Source organism: Hemitrygon akajei, chromosome 7 (genome assembly GCF_048418815.1).
Source record: "Hemitrygon akajei chromosome 7, sHemAka1.3, whole genome shotgun sequence".
Classification (NCBI taxonomy): Eukaryota; Metazoa; Chordata; class Chondrichthyes; order Myliobatiformes; family Dasyatidae; genus Hemitrygon; species Hemitrygon akajei.
Genome location: NC_133130.1, coordinates 176753108 through 176772251, shown reverse-complemented (window position 1 = coordinate 176772251; position 19144 = coordinate 176753108). Strand labels below are relative to the sequence as shown.

The following is a 19144-nucleotide window of genomic DNA, read 5'->3' as shown; positions in this document are numbered from 1 at the left end:
CTCCATCAGCACAGGAGCACCACAGGGATGTGTACTCAGCCCCCTGCTCTAATCACTTTATTCCTATGACTCTGTGGCTAAGTACAGCCCCAACACCATGTACAAGTTTGCTGATAACACCACTGTTGTGGGCTGTTATCAAAGGGGATGACGATTCAGCATACAGGAGGGAGATTGAAAACTTGGCTGAGTAATGTAATAACAACAAACTCTCACTCAATGTCAGTAAGACCAAGGAACTGATAGACTTCAGGAGAGGGAAACCAGAGGTCCACGAGCCAGTAGTCATTGGAGGATCAGAGGTGGAGAGGGTCAGTAACTTTAAATTCCTGGCTGTCACTATCTCAGAGGACCTGTCTTGGACCCACCATACAGATATTATTGAGAAGATAGCACAGCAATGTCTCTACTTCTGAGCCTCAGGAGTCTATGGCTTGGCATGTCATTGAAAACCTTGGCAAACTTCTATAGATGTGTAGTGGAAAGTGTGCTGACCGGCTGTATTACAGCCTAGTATGGGAACACCCATGCATTTGAGCGGAAAATCCTACAAAAAGTAGTGAATTTGGCCCAGTACATCACGGGGAAAATCCTCCCAGCCATTCAGCACATCTACATGAAATGTTGCTGTAGAAATGCAGCATCCATCATCAGATCCTGGACATGATCATCACCATCCTGGCCATGCTCTTTTCTCGCTGCTGCCATCAGGAATAAGGTACCAGAGCCTCAGGACTCACACCACCAGGTTCAAGAACACTTATTACCCCTCAACCATCAGGCTCTTAAACAACAGGGCATAGTTCCAGTCATTTAAGGACTCTTATATTGTTAATTCATGCTCACTATTTATTTATATTTCGTTTGCACAGTTTGTTTAGTTTCTGATGTTTATAGTTTACAGTTATTGTTCCATAGATTGGCTAAGTATGCTTGTAGAAAAAGAATTTCAGGATTGTTTGTGATGACACCTATGTACACTGATAATAAATTTTACTTTGAACTTTGAAGAGCTTCTATTGTTCCATGTTCTGGTCATTGATTAGGCTATTACAACAGACAAGAAGAAAATGTTGCAAATCTCATTTGGCCTTAAGCAACTGAAGGTGGAACAGTCAATATTTCAATGCAGTAAGCTTTCAACGGAAGGAAAAAAAGTACAGTACTTGAATTTATATGGGAGTTACACAATGCATGTTATAAGCAGTGAGATCATTCTGAAGTGTAGACATAAACTGCACAGATGTCGGAAATCTGAACTAATATACAATAGCTGGAGGAATACAACAGGGTCAGGCAGGATCTGTGGGGTCGACAGCCTTCGTAAGGTCAGTAGCCAAGTTCGTTCACAAGTCCCACAATCAAATAAATCTGACCGATCGAGGCATGGGCTGTTGATGGGACGTTTACAGGCGGACAGGGTACCTCCAGAGCACCGTGTCAGCCTCTGGACGGCACAGCTGCTCCTGCTAGCCGAGGAACAGGTCACCATGGCGCCCCAAACACTGTCGAGGGTGGCGTCGCCTCAGAGATGCAGGAAGTTGCTGCTCAAACGGAACTGGGCAGGCAGAAGCGGAAGCCCCAGGTGGGGAGGAAACATCGGGGACAACATTGGTCGAACTTCTGCTTCGACAGGGCCGACGGCAGTGAGGGGACCGCCTGGGGGTGGGTGGGGGGGGCTTCACACCGCGGCCTGGTGGCTTGGGGGACAGCGGACTCGGCCTTCGCGGCGGCCACCTTCCACCCACGTTCAGGTACTTTTAATACTTCCCGCTATCGCCTGGTTGAAGTGTGGCCTCGCAGCTTGTCTTAAGAGTTTAAAGGGCGTTCGGTGGGAGGTGGGGCGGGGGCCTGGGCCTTTCCCTTTTCCCCCCTAACGGCCGCTGTTCTAAAACCCCACACTTCTGTTGTATTGTGTCCACCCAGCCACATTTTCCCTGACATTCATTACTCTTCAAAACTCCTTCTGCTCCGAATTTAGCCAACATGTGGATTAACTGCTTTAGAGCGAACTTTAAATGATATTGATGTGCAAGTTTTTCATTGTACCTGTGAGCGATATTCAAAATTCTCCTTTGTTGTACCTCACTGCACTTGCGCACCCGATAACATCTCGACTTTGTCACTCATTTTAACCACGAGGTGAATTTGTGCTCCCTTTACTGCAAGTATATTTCCCCTTTTACAGTTTCCAAAACCTGTACAACATTCATGCCGCAGTCATTCACACCTCAACTGAGTTCGGTCATTTTCAGCTTTTTATTTTTGTGCCGTTCTACTGGGTTTTTTTTTCAAAAATCTGCTAATCGTTGACCTTTGCTCCATATTTCAAAGCTACGTGAAATTTGCGTGCGTATCAAACGAAGAGAAATGTTGTTTTGCATGTTTGCTGCAGCTGTCTTTGGAAATTTAGAATAAAATTTACAGCATGAGAAACATTGGAGGGATAGACCTGTTAACATCTCTTTAAAAAAAATCACCAAGGACGTAAAGTGTTTTAAAATGGCCAATTTTAAAGTATAAATATATATAAGTGGAAGGCACTAACAGACGTTTGTTGAAGCAAATTCAGACCATGGCATTTGAAAAGGAACATAAGTACGTGAAAGAAAAAAGTCCTTACAAAGTTAGAAGATGTGGTAGTGGAATTAGCTGCACTGTTTTTCCATAATTACAACTAATAGGTTGGATGTAGGTAAATTATTTCTGCATGTTCGGGAATCTAGGATCAAGAGACTAAAGAAAGTAGAGCCAGTTCTCCGGAAGAGTAATGGATGTTCAGAACTTTCTTCGCCAATAGCTTTTGATGCTAGGTTAGTTATTACATTTTAAGTCCTGAGATTAGCATTACTACTGGTTAACAAAAATAACAAAAAAGAGGTCATGCAAGGCATGATTGAATGATAAGTATCCTATTTTATTTGCAGAGGGTGTTTACTTTCTGGGGCTTTTTTGGTAAAACGTTGCATTTTTAATTTCAAAATGTAACGATTTCCTGCAGTTGTTTAGTTTCCCAAATAACACTTCTGTGTCCGCACAAGGCTGCTAAAAAGAAAGAAGTTAACACACTTTTGAAAATGCTATCTTTTTTTAGATTTTTTATGACTTTGCAGGATGGTCTACAAATGGTCTATATTTGAATTTATGAGATACTATATAAAAAAAGTTAATATAGGGGTCTGCTTGATTAGACCTGTAATTCTTTCCTCTGTCAATAGTCTGAATGCACCTTCTGTGTTTCACAATGACGCATTTAGTTTCCTATAGTTAATTTAGCAGGAAATCATAATGATAAATTTGTATCATTCTTTTGTAGTACTCTATGGTGACCCCATATAGTTTCTCAACTGGATATTATGTACCCCTGTTGCTCTCTTGAACGAGGGAACCAATACTTTTCCTCAGCAATATGAAATTGTTTTGCTCTGTTGTGTTTCCTGTATTACAGCGGTTACTATACAGTATTTCAAAATAAACCTTATTAGCTATAAAGCCTTTGGATATCCTGAGGTTGTGAAAGCTGTAATGATGAAAGAAGTTCTCAGAGAATAAAGTGTGGTATTATGGAACATCCTGTTGAGTATTGTCAGCAGAGGGAAGTGGTTAGAGAAAACTACTGCTTCCTTTCATGTGGCTGAGCCTTGCAGAACCTGTATCATACCTTCCATTAGCTAAGTGTTTAATTTACACTTTGCATGAATTTACGGGTGATTTTATGCAGAAAGAATGCAAATATATGCAACTCTTGCATTTCTGTTATGAAGAATTGCCTGAGACCTAATTGCAATTCCTGTCAATGTAAAAGTGATTCTTCAGTTGGAAGAAGATTAGTAAATGTCAAGAGCCTTTGACCAATCCCTTCTCTGATGCATCTAATGTGTAGTAGTTCCATAATACTTCCATACAGTGAAGTGGATCAAAGGAGCATTTTATTATCAACACGAGGAAATCTGCAGATGCTGGAAGTCCAAAGCAACAGACACAAAATGCTGGAGGAACTCAGCAGGTCAGGGCAGCGTCTGTGGAAAAGAGTAAATGGTTGATGTTTCAGGTGGAGACGTCAGCCCTGAAAAAGGGTCTGGGCCTGAAACATTGACTGTTTACTCTTTTCCATAGATGCTGCCTGACCTGCTGAGTTCCTCCAGTATTTTGTGTGAGCACTTTGTTATACACTCATTCTTCCGGAACTTCTGTTCGGATAGTATTGTCAGGGCGCACTCCGTATTCTCATTCAATATACAGTGTTTTTTCGTCAGGTTAACAAAATTATTACTATTCTGGAATATAAAATAGGACTATGACATACTCTATATAATAATTTAAGAGACTGATAGGAACCTTGGTGTATTCACAGGTGAGAACTCACATCAACATTTCAAGTAACAAATGAGAGATAGAATATTGCCGGGAATCTAATGATTGCCAAATAAAATTTTTCTAGAATAGGCAAAGAAATTCAATTTTGATAATTCCATGGTGCTGTGGTAGTCTACAATTCAAAATAACATGTGGTATTCCTTTCAGTTGTAGCTGAGATTTACTTCTGCTTATTTATAGGGTGCAGATGTAACTGGTAAGATCATTTATATATATATATTACCCATCCCTAGTTCTCTGAGAAACCATTTTCTTGAACCAAACGTAACGCTGCACAGAGATTAATGTCACTGTACAGTGTTTCAGAGTATCAACCATTTTTCCTTTGCTATTTGGGGAAATAGGTTTGGGTGGAAAAGAATGGCACATATCTATTCCTAGAGGACATTTGTGAACCATTGTTTAGCAATTATTGTGCTATAGGAAACCAGACTCACAACACTGAAGATCAAATAAATGCTGGAAATCTGAAGTGTAAACATAAAATATTTGAAACACTCAGAAGATCAGACAGTACTTCTGGAAAAGATCTGTGTTACTTGATTATAGGTCCCAACGAGTTGCACTGCCACTGCCACGTTATTAACCAGGGGGCTATTGTCACCTTAGTTCCAAGTCATGTTTTTCTCTTTGTTCTTGTATTATGTTTCATTTTCCCTCAAAATATCGATTGATTGTTGATTTATACTATCCCTTTAGTGAAGTAGGAAAGCCTGAAACCTGTGAAAAATAAGAAACAAAACAGGTGAACTATTAAAGTAGCACTGCAGGTTCGCAAGTCAGAATCAAAAATATAGGCATTTTATTCTGGTAATATAGGACTCAAAACGTACATATTAAATTTTGGCCAGACCTTGTTAAGAAAACTAAACAGGTTGTATTTTATTACTTTTTGGAAAACTGGAGACAAGATTTCTTGGATTTGGTTTCTAAAACTATAAATGAGTTGGACAGGAGAGATTCAAACCCAGGTTCAATGAGTACAATAATTTTTCCTAATAATTCTTATTTCTTATCGTTCTACATTTTAAAAAAAAACTTCTCTAGTGCTTTTATGTTCTCTTATAATTCTTTTTTAAAAAATCCCTGTAATTTCCTATGACAGGCAAGTTTAGTTTATTTCGTAATTTGTATTTTGGGCCCAATTCATTGTTAGGAGTCCAGAAGTTAATTTACAAGAAAACTTCATCTAATGGAATAAATCTAATTTCTAGGTTTAGTTGATGTAATATTGTATGTAATATAGAGCACAGAAATAAATACTTAGTGTTCTTCTTCCCAACCTTTCAACATACTATATCTTCTCTCTCATATACTTATTTCTTTAGTTACCAAAGCAGCTAAACTGTTTCACCATTCATTTCGTCTTGTGGTGCGTTCCACATTCTAGTTGCTCAAAGTAAAAACAATACTCCTTATTTTCCTTGTACTCATTGAACCTGGGTTTGAATCTCTTCTGTCCAACTTATTTATAGTTTTAGAAACCAAGTCCACAAAATCTTGTCTCCAGTTCTCCAAAGGATAATAAAATGCAACCTGTTTATTTTTCCTAAAAAAAAAAGTTCTCTAGTGCTTCTATGTTCTTTTATAATTCTAAAACTTTCAGAACTTGTATAAAAGTTTGTGGACCTGAGAAATTTGGAGTATTAACAAGGTCTGGCCAAATTTTTGACTTCTATATTACCAGAATAAAATGTCTATGTTCTTGATTAAACTTAAATTGACTTGTGAATCTGCAGTGCCACTTTTATAGTTCACCTGTTTTGTTTTGTATTTTTCACAGGTGTTGCAGGCTTCCCTACTTCACAGCCATTTTAATTTGCCTCTCAACTACGGTATATTTCCAAGCTAGCTGAAATGTTTTAGCATTGTGTTAAACTCTTGCTCAGCGTTAGTAATGTTCCCAGATTAATAGCATTGATCGTAAAATGCTGTTTTCTACTTTTCTCCAATGTCCTAATTCAGCTTTTTTTTAATCAATGTTTTATTCCTGCTGCAATTCCATATGCCCTCTGCTTTGTCAGAGCTTGCATTTTGGTGCCTTATCGAAGGTCTTCGGAGAATCCGCATATTTATTTATATATTTAGCAACACAGCTCAGAGTAGGCCATTCATATAGGCTATGTGAAACCGTGTCGCCCATTTGCCTTTATTTACCCTTTCTGGTACTGTTTCAAAGAATTCTCCTGGGCATTAGTGGAACTGAGCATCCCCTTAGACCAGGAGTTCCCACCTTTTTTATGCCTCGGACCTCTACTATTAACCGAGGTGTCTGTGGACCACAGCTGTAGAAGTTTGGAATCCCTGTAGCTTATTTTAAATATGTTTTTTTTATTTTCAGGTATTTGATCACATTTAAGATAGATAGTTGAATCTCTCCAATTATAGACCTGTTGTAGATATACATTGCACAGTGTCAGTATTTGCAAATTATACCAATATTCAAGTTAGAATGAGATGTTTAGAAAAGAAGGGGTGGTGCACAGGATTTTTATAAGGTGAGTGATTGGAATTAGGATTAATAGATGGAATTCAGTATCATTCAGTGTGAAGAGGGTGTTTTAATTCTCTGAATGAAAATACGTTTGGTGCTGCAAAAGATGGTGTTAACGGTACAGGTTTATGGTCTGTCAGATTGATAAAGCCTATAGAACTCTAGGTTTAATTAGGGATAAAATACAAATACCAGGAGTTACTGGCAATTGTAATAAATAGAACCGCTTAGAGAAGTTTGGGTAACAAATTGATAGGAGCTTAGATATTTCTGTGTTGTAGAGGCGGAAGGTTTGGTTTAAAGGTAACAGCTGGAAACATGTCAATGAGGTTAGGCAATTCAGAATTGCATCACTCATGTACTTCATTTATTTCCCTAAACTATTATCTCTTTCTCAAGCCCATTAGATCCTCTCATTCTGAAGCCACCTACCTATGCCGAGCCCTTGTAAGACATTAGTCAGGCTGCACTGAGAGTATTGTCAACAGTTTTGGGCCCCACATCTCAGAAAGGACATATTGTCATTGGAGAGAGTCCAGAGGTGGTACACAAGGATGATTCTGGGAATGAAGGGGTTGACATATAAGGAGTGTGTGGCAGCTTTGGGCCTGTACTCAGAAGAATTTAGAAGAATGTGGGGGGATCTCATTGAAACCTACCGAATGTTGAAAGGGCTAGATAGGGTGGATGTGGAGAGGATGTTTCCTTTGGTGGGGGTATCCAGAACTAGAGGTCATAGCCTCAAAATTGAGGGGTGACCTTTTAGAACAAAGGGAAGGAGGAATTCTTTTTTTAGTCAGAGAGTAGTAAATCTGTGGAATGCTCTGCACAGACTGCAGTAGAGGACCAGTCCATGCCTATATTTAAGGCAGAAGTTAATCATTTCCTGATAGGTCAGGGTATCAGAGGGCATCAGAGCAAGAAGGCAGGTGTATGGGTTTGAGTGGGATCCGGGATCAGCCATGCTGGAATGGTGGAGCAGACTTGATGGGCTGAATGGCCTAATTCTGCTCCTATGTCTTATGGTGTGAGGTGTTATTGATGGTAGCCGATTAGGACATCTTTGGGATATAGATTGCCCATGGGAAAACATTCAAGGATGACAAAATAAGAATCAAACTAGGGTTTGTGAGCCAGCAACAACCGTCTTGTCAAAGTGCCGCCATAAGATCATAATTGATTTGTGCCATAGCTCTTTGTGATTCAGTGCATTTTTTTTCCAAACAAAATTCAGTCTTGAACTCTCCTTTTACCTACCTTGTTGTAAATTGGCTGGAATTTGTTCAGAAATCTTGTCAGTTCTAAACTGAGCTACCAGGATTCCTTGACTGAAGTGCCATGAAGTTTGGTGTCCCTGTCTGCATCTGGGAGACTAGAACTTCTCAGCCACGCTGCACTGGGTTTTTCAGAGCTGGATTGTGATGTTGAGCCACTCAGCCATTATGTAGGTGGGGCTTATTCCACCTCAGCCACATTAGATCCACAATGGAGTTTCTCCCCACTGACAGTTGGTGAGACATTAAACTATAAGTTGACACTGGTGAATTCAGAAGAGAGAGGTTCCTATTTGTCACATGTCAGTAGCTTATCTCTGGCATCAAGTTTGGGGCTGGGTTGAGCAAGGAAGCCCCTCAGTTACTTTAGTAGTGTACCACCCTGGGGGACCACATGAGTGGGAACAGTCCTAGCGGATTTGAGGAATGTAATAAAACATTGCCTAATGCATTGACTGCGAATGTGAGAATGAAAAGGCATTGTATGGTTTATTCTTGTAACTGTTTTATTATGAATAAAAGTGAATTTCAGTATATAAAAATATCAAGTTCTGACCCATTGTATCATGCAAATATTATCTAATTATTTTTATGATGAATAATCCGCTGTATTCCAAGAAAGCAGGAGAGAATATATGTGGCAGAAACAGACAATTCAGCCCACCCTCTCCATCACTGCATTTTGAGATCAAGGAGCTCAAGAGACAGAATACCATTATATCTCCATCTTCCCCCAGCAATCTCCATAATCTCCAAATGTTCCTTATCTTGTGCAGCCTTGTCTACCTCTTCCATTGGCAGCACTCTACAGACTTCTTGCTGTGGCAATGATGCAGCAGCTGCAATATCTATACTCGCTGTAGAATGAGACGAATGAGCAGGGAGCTCATTGAAACCTACCAATTATTGAAAGGCAAAGATAAAGTGGACATGGAAGGGATGTTCCCTAGAGCAGGAGAGTCTAGGACCAGAGGGCACAGCCTCAGAATACAAGGATGTTCCTTTAGAAGAGAGGTGAAGAGGAATTTCTTTAGCCAGAGGGTGGTGAATCTGTGAAATTTGTTGCTACAGATCAGAATCAGGTTTAATATCACCGGCATATGTCATGAAATTTGTTGTCTTTGTAGCAGCAGCACAATGCAATACATAAAAATAGAGAAAAATGTGAATTGCAATAAGTGTATATATATTACGCAGTTAAATAAGTAGTGCAAAAACATTTTTTTTAAAAAATCGTAGTGAGGTAGTGTTAAATGTCCATTCAGAAATCGGATGGCAGAGGGGAAAAGCTGTTCCTGAATCGTTGAGTGTGTATCTTCAGACTCCTGTACTTCCCTCCTGATGGTAGCAATGAGAACCGGGCATGTCTTGGGTGATGGGGTTCCTTCATGATGGATGCTGTCTTTTTGAGGCATCACTCCTTGAAGATGTCTTGGATACCATGGAGGCTGGTGCTCATGATGAAGCTGATGGGTACACTTAAAGAGGGGGTTGTTAGGTTCTTGATTAGTAAGGGTGTCAAAGGTTACAGGGAAAAGGTTGGAGAATGGGGTTGAGAGGGATAGTAACATGATGGAATGGTGGAGTGGATTCGATGGATGAAATGTGCAAATTCTGCTCCTATGTCTTGGACTTATGGCTGTGTGCTGCTCCTGATGGTAGGCATACTGATTATATTTTAGCCATGAATCTGTGCTGAAAAAATGGCGACATATTTTTGTAAATTCAGTTTTGGCAGATTGTAGATGGTACTACATACACATTTAGCACAAGAAAGCATGATCAACTCACAGTATTTGTCATCTTTTTACTCAAGTTTTTTTTTCAAAATATTAAAGGCTAATTTTAGGATGTTTGTCAGTTTTCTCTTTTGGAAAAAAGTTAGAGAAACTGATCTTGTTTACTTTTGTCTGTTAATGATATATTGCTGTTCTGATATAAATATCTTTTTTCACACTTCTTGTGCTTTCTATGTATAAACTTTTGAAATCATTGACTCCATTAACCTCCCACCTCCATTTCCAAGACAACTTAAGTTAGGCGTTGATGTTTATCTGATTGTGCTTGTGTGAACCACTTTGAATGCTTTTCTATGTTAAAGTAAGTTGCTGCACAAATGAAAATTCTTTGCAAATACAAATTTTATAAAAGGACAACGTTATTGTACTGCCAAATAATGTGCTTTTTTGTTCAGCTTCAGTTGGGTGTGGATAGTTTGATAGATGCCATTGTTCCCACATTTTGGCTGACTTCTATGGTATTAATTCTAACTTTATATATGTTCTAATCATGGAAAAATTGTTCTAGCAACTCCAGCTTTGTTTTAGCAATAAATAATGACTGAGGTGTGAATGCCAAGATTATATAATTGAAGAATGTTGGAAAATGTTGCAGCGATCAAAAGTTTGCATTTTTTTTCCCCCTTTTGCCTCTCTGGCTTTCATTCTCTCTGCCTCTGCTCTTGATGTAATTAATATTTGATGGACAGTGGACATCCTCAGTCCCTTGCTAAACACTTCCATTCTCCTTCTGCCCACAAGTTGAGGCAAAGCTTTGATCTATTTTTCAATGTGATGTAGTGATCTACTTCATTTTTAAAAATACTAGTCTTTTATCAGTTGTGCTCATTGTGGGGCTACCTAATTTATGGAACTGTTCAGTTGATTTCAGTATTGGTTTTTGGTTTATTATTGTCATTGGTTACTATACCAAGATGCAGTGTATACAGATCAAATCATTACACAGTGCATTAAGCTAGAACAAGGTAAAACAAAAGCAATTAGTGTCCATTTTCAATCACAGAAAGCTCTGTTTCATGGAGGATCAGATTCAAGAGGATGACTAATCATGAAAGTGATGATGAATTGTTCCATTTACCCTTGGAAAAGGAAATACTTGTAAAGAGGAAACTTCTTTTGATGTAATACAAATCAAAGGTGCCCCTATTAGAGCACAGATGATCCAAAGGGAAACCAGAAAAGACCCCACACTGTCTCAGGTCTACCAGGTCACCTAAAATAGCTGGAATGTGAATCAGAAATCCCAGTTTCCCCATTTTTACAAACGCCGGGATGAACTTGCCCTTGACAGAATTACCTAACATGGGGATTGAGGGTTTTACCATCCAAGCTAGAGTTAAAGTGCTGGAGGAGCTACGTACTAGTCATCTAGGTGTGGTCAAAAGGAAAATGCTAGCTCAAAGCTTTGGTAGTCTGGGACAGATCACCAGTTTGAGCAGCTTGCCGTGCACCGTTCAGGATGCCAACACATCCAAAAGATGCCAAGAGCACTTTGTGGAGAAGAAAGGAGAAAAGGGGTATCTCGAACTGTTAGAACCATTTCCTGAAGTCCCAGAGCTGGCTCCTATGAAGAAGGCCTTAGAGCCTGAGATGATTTCACAGTCACGCCTCATCTGCCAAGCTCCCCCCCCCCCCCCCCCCCAACACACCAGTCAGGAAAGATATTATCCCATAAGAGTAAGAAAACCTGAAATCCTGCACAGTGATTAAATCTTTGAGGCCTCAATGGGAATATTTAAAATTTACTATGTTGTGGATGTCCATATAGTGGTTGTATTATATACTATACTGTATATGTGTATGTAAATTGAGATACATTCTACACCAAGTTGGAGCTTATAGCTAAGCAGGGAGGAATGTTGTGAATTTAATATTTGATTAATATTGTAAATATATTGTTTGTATGCCATATTTAAGTTTGCTGACGACTCCATTGTTGTTGGTCAAATCAAACGTGGTGAGGGATCAGTATATAGGAGGAAAACTGGATATTTGGCTGAGTGGTGCAGCCAGCAACAGTCTGTTACTCAATGTCAGCAAGACCAAGGAGCTGATTATTGACTTCAGGAGAAGGAAACCAGAGGTCCTTGAGCCAGTCCTCATCAAGGGATCAGAGGTGAAGAGGGTTAGCAACTTTAAATTCCTTACCGCTGTTATTTCAGAGGACCTGTCCTGGGCCCAGCATGTAAGTGCAATTATGAATAAAGCACAACACCACCTCTACTTCCTTAGCAGCTTGCAAAGGGTTGGCATGACATCTAAAACTTTGACAAATTTCTATAGATGTGTGGTGGAATGTATATTGACTGGCTGCATTACAGCCTGGTATGGAAACACCAATGCCCTTGAATGGAAAATCTTTCAAAAAATAGTGGATATGGTCTAGTCTGTCATGAGTAAAGGCCTCCCCACCATTGAGCACATCTACGCGGAATTTTGTTGTCGCAGGAAAGCAGCATCCATCATCAGAGACCCCCCACCATTTGGGACATGCTCTCTTCTTGCTGCTGCCATCAGGAAGAAGGTACAGGAGCATCAGAACTCACCACCAGGTTCAGGAATAGTTATTACCCCTCAGCCATCAGGCTCTTGACCTGGAGGGGGTAACTTCACGACTTCATTTACTCCCTCACTGAACTCTTCCCTCAACTTGTCCCACACCAGTAGGACAAGTTTTGCTCACTGCAGTTTCAAGCATTCAGACTTGGAGGTGCCAGAAATGGCTGGGAGTGAAAATGAAATGATTTCACTATTTGAACAAGTTAGCAACTATGAAGAATCAGAAGGTACCTGCAAGCATCTTGAATGTTACAATGAAAATGAAGATTTGGAGGCTGCAGTTGTCAAAAGGCAGTCCATTATCCACACTGAGTTTGTTCATTTGCAGTCAATCAAAAAGAAAGTACAGGGCACCAAACTTTGGATGAATTCCTCCTTTGGTAACTATTTGGAACTAATACACAGCTTTATAGTATTGATAGTGTTCTAATTTGTTCTGTATTTCATTTAAATACCCAATTTGTTACGCAGTTAAATGGTAGTTTGCCTTTTTTAAAATGCCTCTTTATAACTATTTCCTTAAAACTTCGGCTAATTGGAGCAGCCACTTAATTGGGCCAAAATGTACTTGTCCCAATGTGTCCCAGTTAACCGGAATCCACTGTATAGGTGTTAATCACTTCTGTGATTTTTTTTTTAGGAGGATAAATTCGCACATGAATCAAAAATTCATAAGTAACAAAGTACAAATTATAGGGAGAATGTATCATTCTAATTAGAAAATTGTAATCTACTGAAGCAAAAAATCCTTTAAGAATGATGAGACTTTACAGCTTTCATTTGAAGTTGGTAATTGGAGAATCATTCCTAGATTGGAACTATATCTATTGTTAAATGGTGTATAGTCAGATGATTATTATTGCTATATTAATTGGTATTTACTGTATAGTCAGTATTATAACAATATTAATACCAGTATTAATATTTAGCAGTATTTAAAGACAAAAGACTGCTTCTGTCTTTGGAGAATGTAGATCTTAACAGAGGATGAAGGAATCTGAGAAATAAGAATTCGTATTGTGCAAGATTTAGTATGCAAGAAATTGTCTACTTTTGCTTGACTCAAGTGGTTTTTATGATAGTATGGGTGAAGTGAGTTTATGTGGATTAGATAAATGTTCCAAATGAAATATGCTTGGATTTATTGTTGGGTTAAAATACTTGAACTGGCTTAATTACGCAGGTGAACAGTAAATAAAAATCTCTCTATGGTTTTGCAGAGAGTTAAGATGAACAGTTGCTACCATGAAGCTCTGGCTGTAAAATTAAATCTACTATAACTGTTTCGTCTTTGGAGAATGTAAATCTTGATAAATGGTGAAGGAATCTGGAGGAGAAATAGCTAACCACACTTAAGAGATTATTCTAAGATCTATTGCACCCCCGAGACTTGCCATGGCTATAAGAGCTAAAACTGGAACATCAAGCAACATTCCTAATATGGGTCATTTGTGTTACAGATAGCTCAGTTAAACCCATGCTGGAAAATATTTTTGAATTACTTGGTATGATTCCTGGAAAAAGTATCAACAATGGAATGTTTGTGGGGGGGGGGAAGAAGGCACTTAGTATTGGAACTCATACATTGCTAAAATTTGGATGTCTATGTTTCCTCTAAAGAAAAATGATTATGTGCTTAATATGCACTGAAGTTCGGGTGCAGGCCAATTGGACTAGGCAGATTAGTAGTTTGGCATGAATGAGATTTACCAAAGAGCAAGTTTCTGTGCAGTACTCTTCTCTCACATTATCGATTGTGTGAATAATATTATTTCAAAGTCATTTTACAGAGAATAAAGGAGAGCACCAGGCTAAGGATCAATGCTCTGCTCTCTCTGCTGTGCATGCCAGAATCCTGCAGAGCCTTTAAGATGTGAGAGTGGCCATGTGAATATGGAGCTTTCTAACCAAAACTGAAATGGGCAATGAGACAGATTTTTCTGGCTCTTGCAACTAATTCCCTTTGTGTGTTCCCTGAAGCAAATCCCAGATGTGTAGTGTTATGAAACTGATACTTTCCAAGTGATATGGGAGGCACTGTAGCGTAGCGGGTAGCGTAACACTATTCCAGCGCCAGCAATCCAGGTTCAATTCCCACTGTCATCTGTAGGTAGTTTGTGCTTTTTCCCCATGACTGCATGGTTTCCAGCTGCAGCCCAAAGACGTACAGGGTAGAGTTAGTAAGCTGTGGACATGAGATGTTGGTGCCAGAGCAAGGGGACGCTTGTGGGCTGCCCCCAGCACTCTTCAGAGTATGTTGGTTGATGATGCAGTTCACTGTATGTAAAAAGTATTCCCCCCCCCCCCCAGGTTTTCATGTTTTATTGTTTTATGTTGAATCATGGTGGATTTAATTATTTAATTTGGCTTTTTTTAAATCACTGATCAACGTAAAAAGACTCATGTCAAAGTGAAAACAGATCTCTACAAGGTGATCTGAATTAGTTACAAACATATGATACAAAGGATTGATTGCATAAGTATTCACCACCTTCAAGTCAGGATTTAGTACTTTTGGCCGCAATTACAGCTTTGAGTCTGTGTGGATATGTCTCTATCAACTTTGCAAATCTGGACACTGCAATTTTCCTCATTCTTCTTTACAACGGCTCAAGCTCTTTCAGACTGCATGGGGATCATGAGTGAACTTTTCAAGTCCAGCCACAAATTCTCAATTGGATTGAAGTCTGGACTCTGACTCAGCCACTCCAGGACATTAACTTTGTTGATTTTAGGCCATTCCTGTGCAGCTTTGGTTGTATGCTTAGTGTCATTGTCTTGGTGGAAAACAAATCTTCTCCAAAGTCGCAGTTCTCTTGCAGGCTGCTTCAGGTTTTCCTGCAGGATTTCCCTGTTTACCCTGTACCTTCGCGAGCCTTCCCAGGCGTGCTGCAGTGAAGCATTCCCACAGCAAAATGCAGCCACTGCTGCACTTCATGGTAGGGATGGTGTGTTTTTGATGATGTGCAGTTTTCAGCTTATGGCAAACATCACGTTTAGTCTGATAGCCAAGAAATTCAATTTTGGTTTCATTGGACCATAGAACCTTCTTCCAGCTGACTTCAGAGTCTCCCTCCTGCCTTCTGGCAAACTCTAGCTGAGATTTCATGTGAGTTTTTTTCAACTGTCACTTTCTCATAAAGCTGCAACTGGTGAAGCACCCAGGCAACAGTTGTTGTATGCACAGTCTCTCCCATCTCAGCCACTGAAGCTCGTAACTCCTCCAGAGTTGTGATAGGTGTCTTGGTGGCCTCCCTCTCTAGTCTCCTTCTTGCACGGTCACTCAGTTTTTGAGGATGGCCTGCTCTAGGCTATATTCTTTCCGTTTCTTGATGATTGACTTAACTGTACTCCAAGGGAAATTCAGTGACTTGAAAATTTTCTAGTATCCATCTACTGACTTGTGCTTTTCAATAACCTTTTCATGGAGTTGCTGGTGTGTTCTTTGTCTTCCTGGTGTAGTTTTTGCCGGGATACTGACTCACCAGCAATTGGACCTTCCAGATACAGGTATATTTTCACTACAATCAATTAAAACACCTTGACTGCACACAGATCTCCATTTAACTAGTAATTATGTGACTTCTAAAACCAATTGGCTGCAACAGTGATGAATTGGTGTGTCATATTAAAGGGAGTAAATACTCATGCAATCAATTATTTTGTGTTTCATATTTTTAACTAATTTTGATCACTTTGTAAAGATTTGTTTTCGCTTTGACACAAAGGTCTTTTTTTTTGATCGGTGTAAAAAAAAAGGCCAAATTTAATCTGCTATGATTCAAATTTGTAAAACATGAAAACTTCCAAGGGGGACTGAATATAGGCACTGTATATATGACAAATACAGCTAATCTTTAGGTACTGGTTGTCATTAGACTCCACATCATTATAAACAAACTATATTGTTAAAATGTTCCCACCAGGCAGAATAAGGCAGATAATTTGCTTCTTTATCTTAATTTTCTGAAACGGTTGACTATTTTAGTACACTATTTTTCAGACTCCAAGGAAGTTCAGAAAGTAAGTTGCATATCTGGAGACTTTTTCTGGAAATACAGCGCTAGCTTAGCAATGTCATGTTAGGAATTGGCCATCTGAGCTAAAACTCTGCGTCTCTCTTTGATGGACAGGATAGAGTATTTTCAACAGATGTTTTTGTTTCAGAACTTGTTGAATCCTGGAGTTAATTCTTTTAATTAGAATTCTGTGTGGTAAAGTTTAGTGGCAAACAGCCATTAACCTCAGTCTAGACAAAAATTATGGCTTAACTGTCAGTTACCTGTGTAACATTAGCCATTTACCGGTAATCTGTTCCATGATCTATCACGAAACATCAGGCTTCATGCTGTCCTGATCCATTCACCAAATTTCTTATAAAAGATAAATGGCAATTTGACTCCATTGACATGGGCTAATTTTGAATCTAATTCCAAAGTAAACTTGCCAAGAACTTACTTCATGCACTACCAAGTATTTGGACGTTGTAATGAATTTTCAGGAAGCTGTATTGTAAAATTGTTAAGGGGGGGGGGGGAGAAAAATGGAAGTGAAACAAACTTAACATTTGCATGTAAGTAAGGAACAGCTATTTGGACAATAAATCTGGAGATATTAAACACTGAGAGGTATCACAAAGCACTCTTGTTTAATATCCTGCAAATCAGTATGCTGTGTTATGTCTTAACAAGAGGAGTCTTTTTAATCATCTGTCTGCTGTCATTTGACTGAAAATAGGAATTAGTTCTTTATTCTGAGGCCTCCTAATTCTCTTTTCTAAGATCTGAAACTGACAAAACAGAACGAAACCAGTCTTAATCTTTAATTTCACTAAGGCAATTGCGTTATTACGTTTAATGTCTAGAATATTTTATGAGAGATGGGAAAGGATATTTCTTGAAACTATGACTTGGAGGTAACGATTTTCTGAGCTAGGTTCAGTGTTTGAAATCAGACTACATTCCACTTTAGATTCAGTATTTCTATTCATAATGTGCATCTGCTGGAGCTTCCTTTGTTTCTCTTTTAGAATTAACGTAAAATATTCAATTCAGAAATGAGTTGTGACAGTGTGACTTTATTTCCAGAGACCCAGCGCACTTTATGTAATTGCATTTTATAAGATATTATGAATTTTGTTGTTGTTTATATCTGCCGCAAGTGGATGTAGCAATGCTTCAGATCTTCTTGTTTGTAAACCCCATACTGTTATCAGTAAAATTAATCATTGAGCCTGGCTCTGTCGCTTATCCTTGTCCTTTACTGCGGTTCCTCTGTTAAGATTAGTCTAACCATTTACACACAATCTTGCCATTTTGGAAATACTTTGCATACAATCTGTGATTTAATCTGCCATGGTGGGATTGCAGGACCAATTATTTCTTTAACCAGAAACTTGCTATCTAATTTGTGAAATATTTACGCAGTTGTTGACTTCCCCATTCTGGTTGTAGGCTTAGGAATGGCTTCTTCCCCTCCACCGTCAGATTTCTGAACAGTCCGTAAACCCGTGAATATCATCTCACACATAAATAATAAATTAAGTAAGTACTGCAAGAAGAGAGCAAAACAAAAGCGAGCTCACGTTCATGGGTTCATTATCCGTTCACAAATCTGATGGTGGAGGGGAAAAAGCTGTTCCTGAAACGTTGCTTGTGTATCTTCAGGCTCCTGTACCACCTCCTTGATGGTAGCAATGAGAAGAGGGCATGTCCTGGGTAATGAGGCTCCTCAATGATGGATGCTGCCTTTTTGAGGCATCCCTTTTGAAGGTGTCCTTGATGCTGGGGAGGCTAGTGCCCATGATGGAGTAGGCTGAGTTTATAATTTTCTGCAGCTTTTTTCAATCCTGTGCAGTGGCCCCTCCATTCAAACGGTGATGCAACCAGTTAGATTGCTCTCCACGTTACATCTGTAGAAATTTGGTAGCCTTTGATGACATACCAAGCCTCCTCAAAATCCTAATGAAATATAGCAGCTCTTGTGCCTTTGTAGCTGCACTAATATGTTGGATTCAGGATAGGTCAGAGATGTTGACACCCAGGAACTTGAAACTGCTCATCCTTTCCACTGCTGATCCCTCGATGAACACTGGTGTGTGTTCCCTTGACTTCCCCTTCCTGAAGTCCACAATCTATTCCTTGGTCTTATTGACATGGAGTGCCAGGTTGTTGCTGTGACACCACTCAACCAGCTGATCTATCTTGCAGCACACACTAAATGCTGGTGGAACACAGCAGGCCAGGCAGCATCTATAGGAAGAAGCACTGTGGACGTTTTGGGCTGAGACCCTTCATCAGGGCTAACTACCTTCATCTAGTCCTGACGAAGGGTCTCGGGCCGAAACGTCGACAGTTCTTCTCCCTATAGATGCTGCCTGGCCTGCTGTGTTCACCAGCATTTTGTGTGTGTTGTTTGAATTTCCAGCATCTGCAGATTTCCTCGTGTTTGATCTATCTTGCTCCTGTACTCCTCTTCGTTACCATCTGAAATTATGCCAACAATCTAATTGTGTCATCAGCAAATTTATAGATGGTGTTTGAGCTGTACCTAGCCACACAGTTGTGGGTATAGAGAGAGTAGAGCAATGGGCTAAGAAGGCATCCTTGAGGTGTGCCAATGTTGATGGCCAGTGAAGAGAT

At 39.5% G+C, this 19144-nt stretch overlaps 1 protein-coding gene across 2 annotated transcripts in view; it reads left to right on the top strand.

The window, feature by feature from the left end:
- The first annotated feature begins 1216 nt into the window (after positions 1 to 1216).
- The window catches only part of traf1 (TNF receptor-associated factor 1), a 55927-nt gene continuing 37999 nt past the window's right edge, over positions 1217 to 19144 (top strand). The window contains exon 1 of one of the 2 annotated variants that reach the window (XM_073052667.1): positions 1217 to 1328. The gene's annotated coding sequence lies outside the window, so the exon portion shown is untranslated. Of the gene's footprint in view, positions 1329 to 1665; positions 1755 to 19144 lie in introns of those variants that run through there. The other variant, XM_073052666.1, reaches the window with a different exon arrangement.